This window comes from Arachis duranensis, chromosome 1, assembly GCF_000817695.3.
Source record: "Arachis duranensis cultivar V14167 chromosome 1, aradu.V14167.gnm2.J7QH, whole genome shotgun sequence".
In the NCBI taxonomy this organism is placed as follows: Eukaryota; Viridiplantae; Streptophyta; class Magnoliopsida; order Fabales; family Fabaceae; genus Arachis; species Arachis duranensis.
The window spans coordinates 41610449-41616447 of record NC_029772.3 but is presented as its reverse complement, the minus strand read 5'-3'; the positions used below and the strand labels follow the sequence as shown (position 1 = coordinate 41616447).

General features: G+C 35.2%; 1 non-coding gene across 1 annotated transcript; it reads left to right on the top strand.

The window, feature by feature from the left end:
- The first annotated feature begins 1047 nt into the window (after window positions 1-1047).
- Window positions 1048-1155, top strand: LOC127742929 (small nucleolar RNA R71). Its single transcript, XR_008004280.1, has one exon. It is a non-coding gene; the product is annotated as a small nucleolar RNA R71 (small nucleolar RNA).
- Window positions 1156-5999: the final 4844 nt, after the last annotated feature.

The window sequence follows — 5999 nt, the reverse complement described above, 5'->3', positions numbered from 1 at the left end:
TGGAAAGCTCTGGATGTCTACTTTCCAACACCGTTAAGAGCGCACCATTTGGAGTTCTGTAGCTCCAAAAAATCCATTTTGAGTGTAGGGAGGTCAGATTCTAACAGTATCAGCAGTCCTTTGTCAGCCTCTTATCAGAGTTTTGCTCACAATTTCAGCCAGAAAATACCTAAAATCATAGAAAAACACACAAAATCATAGTAAAGTCTTAAAATGTGAATTTAGCATAAAAACTAATGAAAACATCCCTAAAAGTAACTAGATCATACTAAAAACTACCTAAAAACAATGCCAAAAAGCGTATAAATTATCCGCTCATCAATTCTCTTTAGTATTGCTTGGGAGAGTACTAGGAGGAGTTTCAGTGACTTTCTTACTCAGCTGGCCCACTTGTGCCTCCAAATTTCTGATGGAGGATCTTGTTTCACTCATGAAACTTAAAGTGGCCTTAGACAGATTAGAGACTATGTTTGCTAAGTTAGAGGAGCTCTGCTCAGAATTCTCTGTCTGTTGCTGAGAAGATGATGGATAAGGCTTGCTATTGCTGAGCCTATTTCTTCCACCATTATTAAAGGCTTGTTGAGGCTTTTTTTGATCCTTCCATGAGAAATTTGGATGATTTCTCCATGATGAATTATAGGTGTTTCCATAAGGTTCGCCCAAATAATTTACCTCTGCTATTGCAGGGTTCTCAGGATCATAAGCTTCTTCTTCAGAAGATGCCTCTTTAGTACTGTTGGATGCATTTTGCCATCTATTCAGACTTTGAGAAATCATGTTGACTTGCTGAGTCAACATTGTGTTCTGAGCCAATATGGCATTCAGAGCATCAATTTCAAGAACTCCCTTCCTCAGAGGCGTCCAATTATTCACAGAATTCCTCTCAAAAGTGTACATGAAGTGGTTATTTGCAACCATGTCAATAAGTTCTTGAGCTTCTGTAGGCATTTTCTTTAGGTGAATGGATCCACCTACAGAATAGTCCAGTGACATCTTAGAGAACTCAGATAGACCATAATAAAATATATCCAGAGTGGTCCACTTTGAAAGCATGTTAGAAGGACACCTTTTGGTCATCTACTTTTATCTTTCCCAAGCTTCATAGAGGGATTCACCATCTTTTTGTTTGAAGGTCTGAACATCCACTCTAAGCTTGCTCAGCTTTTGAGGAGGAAAGAATTTAGCCAAGAAGGCCGTGACCAGCTTATCCCAGGAGTCTAGGCTATCTTTAGGTTGTGAGTCCAACCATGTTCTAGCTCTGTCTCTTACAGCAAAAGGGAAAAGCATGAGCCTGTAGACTTTAGGATCTACTCCATTAGTCTTAACAGTCTCACAGATCTACAAGAACTCAGTTAAAAACTGGTAGGGATCTTCTGATGGAAGTCCATGGAATTTGCAGTTCTGTTGCATTAGAGCAACTAGTTGAGGTTTCAGCTCAAAATTGTTTGCTCCAATGGTAGGGGTTGAAATGCTTCTTCCATCAAACTTGGAAGTAGGTGTAGTATAATCACCAAGCATTCTCCTTGCATTATTATTTTCGGCTGCCATCTCCTCTTCCTTTTCGAAAATTTCTGTAAGGTTGTCTCTGGATTATTGTAATTTAACTTCTCTTAGTTTCCCCTTCAGAGTCCTTTCAGGTTCAGGATCTACTTCAACAAGAATATTCTTGTCCTTGCTCCTGCTCATATGAAAAAGAAGGGAACAAAAAATAATAATAGGGATCCTCTTTACCACAGTAGAGAGATTCCTTTATGTTAGTAGAAGAAGAAAGGAATAGAAGAAGGAAAAGGTAAGAATCCAAACACAAGGGTGAAGATAGGTTCAGATTATTGAGATGAAGAGAAGTGTTAGTAAATAAATAAATAAATAGAAGAAGATTATTTGAAAAAGATATTTTAAAAAGATATGATTGAAAAAGATATTTTGAAAAAGATTTGATTTTTTAAAATTAAAATTGATTAGTTGACTAACAAGAAACTAAAAGATATGATCCTAGAATTTAAATATTGAACCTTTCTTAACAAGAAAGTAACAAACTTCAAATTTTTGAATCAATCACATTAATTGTTAGTAAAGTTTTCGAAATTTTGAAATAAAGATAAGAAAAAGATTTTGAGAATAAATTTTAAAAATTTTTGAAAAATAATAGAAAAAAAGAAGAAGATTTGATTTTTGAAAAAGATTTTGAAAAGATAAGATTTTTAAAATTGAAAATTTGATTTGACTTATAAGAAATAGCTAAGTTTTAAAAATTTTTGACTAAGTCAACTCAAATTTTCAAAATTTTGAAAAAAATAAGGAAAATATATTTTTTTGATCTTTTTGAATTTTTAATGAGAGAGAAAAACACCAATATGACCCAAAACATGAAAATTTTGGATCAAAACCAATGATGCATGCAAGAACACTAAGAATGTCAATATGAACACCAAGAACACTTTGAATGTCAGGATGAACATCAAGACTTATTTTTGAAAAATTTTCAAGAAAAGAAATACATGCAAGACACCAAACTAGAAATTTTCAATTCTTAGACACTATGAATGCAAAAATGCATATGAAAAACAACAAAAAACACAAAACAAGAAAATATCAACATCAAACAAGAAGACTTACCAATAACAACTTGATGATCATGAAGAACACATGCATGAATTTTTGAAAATTGCAAGAAAAAAATGAACATGCAATTGACACCAAACTTAAAACATGACACAAGACTCAAACAAGAAACACAAAATATTTTTTATTTTTTTTCGATTTTATAAATTTTTTTGGATTTTATTTTATATTTTTGGAAAACATATTTTGGAAAAAGGAAGTAATGAATCCAAAGTCCTCAATCAGAATTTCAGGAATCATGTAATGTTAGTCTAAAGCTCCGGTCCAGGAATTAGACATGGCTTTACAGCCAACCAGGCTTCAACATGTTACATGAAACTCTAGAATTCACTCTTAAAAACTCTGAAAATTTTCGAAAACAGGTGATAAATTTTTGAAATATTTTTGAAAATTTTTTGAAAATAAAACAAAAAAAAGAAAATTACCTAATCTGAGCAACAAGATGAATCGTCAGTTGTCCAAACTCGAACAATCCTCGGCAACGGAGCCAAAAACTTGGTGTTGTTGCCGGAATCTTGAATAATCGCTGGCTTCAAACTCGAGCAATCCCCGGCAACGGCGCCAAAAACTTGATGCACGAAATTGTAATCTCTAATAATGGCATTTAACTTGGTATGCGCATCTACTAACTCAGCACTTTGTTCACAACTTCGCACAACTAACCAGCAAGTGCACTGGGTCGTCCAAGTAATAAACCTTACGTGAGTAAGGGTCGATCCCACGAAGATTGTTGGTATGAAGCAAGTTATGGTCATCTTGTAAATCTCAGTTAGGCGGATTTAAATGATTATAATGGTTTTCAAAATTAATAATAAATAAAACATAAAAATAAGGATAGAAATACTTATGTAAATCATTGGTGAGAATTTTAGACAAGTGTATGGAGATGCTTTGTCCCTGTTGGATCTCTGCTCTCCTACTGTCTCCCTTCAATCCTTCTTACTCCTTTCCATGGAAAGCTGTATGTAGGGCATCACCGTTGTCAATGGCTACATCCCATCCTCTCAGTGAAAAAGGTCCAAATGCTCTTGTCACAGCACGGCTAATCATCTGTCGGTTCTTGATCATGTCGGAATAGAATCCATGGATTCTTTTGCGTTTGTCATCACGCCCAGCAATCGCAAGTTTGAAGCTCGTCACAGCCATCCAATCCCTAAATCCTACTCAGAATACCACAGACAAGGTTTAGACTTTTCGGATTCTCATTCATGGATCTCAAGAGACACATGAGGAAGCTCATCATCAAGAAATCATTGAGATGCCTCAAGGGATGCACTTTCCTCCCAACAACTTTTGGAAACAACTCAACACTTCTCTAGAAGACTTGAGTTATAACATAGACCAACTAAGAGTGGAACACCAAGAGCACTCCATCATTCTCCATGAGATTAGAGAAGATCAAAGAGCAATGAGGGAGGAGCAACAAAGGCAAGGAAGAGACATAAAAGAGCTCAAGGACATCATTGGTCCTTCAAGGAGAAGGCGCCACCATCACTAAGGTGGACTCATTCCTTGTTCTTATTTCTCTGTTTTTCGGTTTTTAAGCTTCATGTTTATCTATGTTTGTGTCTTCATTACATGATCAATAGTCTTTAGTAACTATGTCTTAAGGCTATGAATAATTCCATGAATCCTTCAACTCTCTTAAATGAAAAATGTTTTTAATACAAAAGAACAAGAAGTACAAGAGTTTCGAATTCATCCTTGAAATCAGTTTAATTATATTGATGTGGTGACAATACTTTTTGTTTTCTGAATGAATGCTTGAATAGTGCATATTTTTGATCTTGTTGTTTATGAATGTTAGAATTGTTGGCTCTTGAAAGAATGATGAACAAGAGAAATGTTATTGATGATCTGAAAAATCATAAAATTGATTCTTGAAGCAAGAAAAAGCAGTGAAGAACAAAAGCTTGCGAAAAAAAAGTGGCGAAAAAAATTATATATAAAAGAAAAGGAAAAAAAAGCAAGAAGAAAAAGCCAATAGCCCTAGGAAATAAAATCCAGGCCTAAGCGGCTAAATCAAGCTGTCCGTAACTATGTGCTTGTGGCATGCAGGTCCAAGTGAAAAGCTTGAGACTGAATGGTTAAAGTCGTGATCCAAAGCAAAAGAGTGTGCTTAAGAGCTCTGGACACCTCTAACTGGGGACTTTAGTAAAGCAGAGTCACAATCTGAAAAGGTTTACCCAGTCATCTGTCTGTGGCATTTATGTATCCGGTGGTAATACTGGAAAACAAAGTGCTTAGGGCCACGGCCAAGACTCATAAAAGTAGCTGTGTTCAAGAATCAACATACTTAACTAGGAGAATTAATAACACTATCCAAAATTCTGAGTTCCTATAGAAGCCAATCATTCTAAACTTCGAAGGATAATGTGAGATGCCAAAACTGTTCAGAAGCAAAAAGCTACAAGTCCCGCTCATCTAATTAGAACTAATATTCATTGATATTTTGGGATTTATAGTATATTCACTTCTTTTTATCCTATTTGATTTTTAGTTGCTTGGGGACAAGCAACAATTTAAGATTGGTGTTGTGATGAGCGGATAATTTATACGCTTTTTGGCATTGTTTTTAGGTAGTTTTTAGTAGGATCTAGCTACTTTTAGGGATGTTTTCATTGGTTTTTATGCTAAATTCATATTTCTAGACTTTACTATGATTTTATGTGTTTTTCTATGATTTCAGATATTTTCTGGCTGAAATTGAGGGACCTGAGCAAAACTCTAATAGAAGGCTGACAAAGGACTGCTGATGCTATTGGATTCTGACCTCCCTGCACTCGATATGAATTTTCTGGAGCTACAGAATTCCAAATGGCGCGCTTTTAATGGCTTTGGAAAGTAGACATCCAGAGCTTTCCAGAAATATATAATAGTTCATACTTTATTCGAGATTAGATGATGCACACTGGCATTCAACGCCAGTTCCATGCTGCATTCTGGAGTCAAACGCCAGAAACACGTAACAAACCAGAGTTAAACGCCAAAAACACGTTACAACTTGGCGTTTAACTCCAAAAGAAGCATCTGCACGTGTAAAGCTCAAGCTCAGCCTAAGCACACACCAAGTGGGCCCCGGAAGTGGATTTCTGCATCAATTACTTATTTCGGTAAACCCTAGTAGCTAGTCTGATATAAATAGGACATTTTACTATTGTATTAGTGATGAGCGGATAATTTGTACGCTTTTTGGCATTGTTTTTAGTATGTTTTTGGTATGATATAGTTAGTTTTTAGTATATTTTTATTAGTTTTTAGTTAAAATTCACTTTTCTAGACTTTACTATGAGTTTGTGTGTTTTTCTGTGATTTCAGGTATTTTCTGGCTGAAATTGAGGGACCTGAGCAAAAATCTGATTCAGAGACTAAAAAGG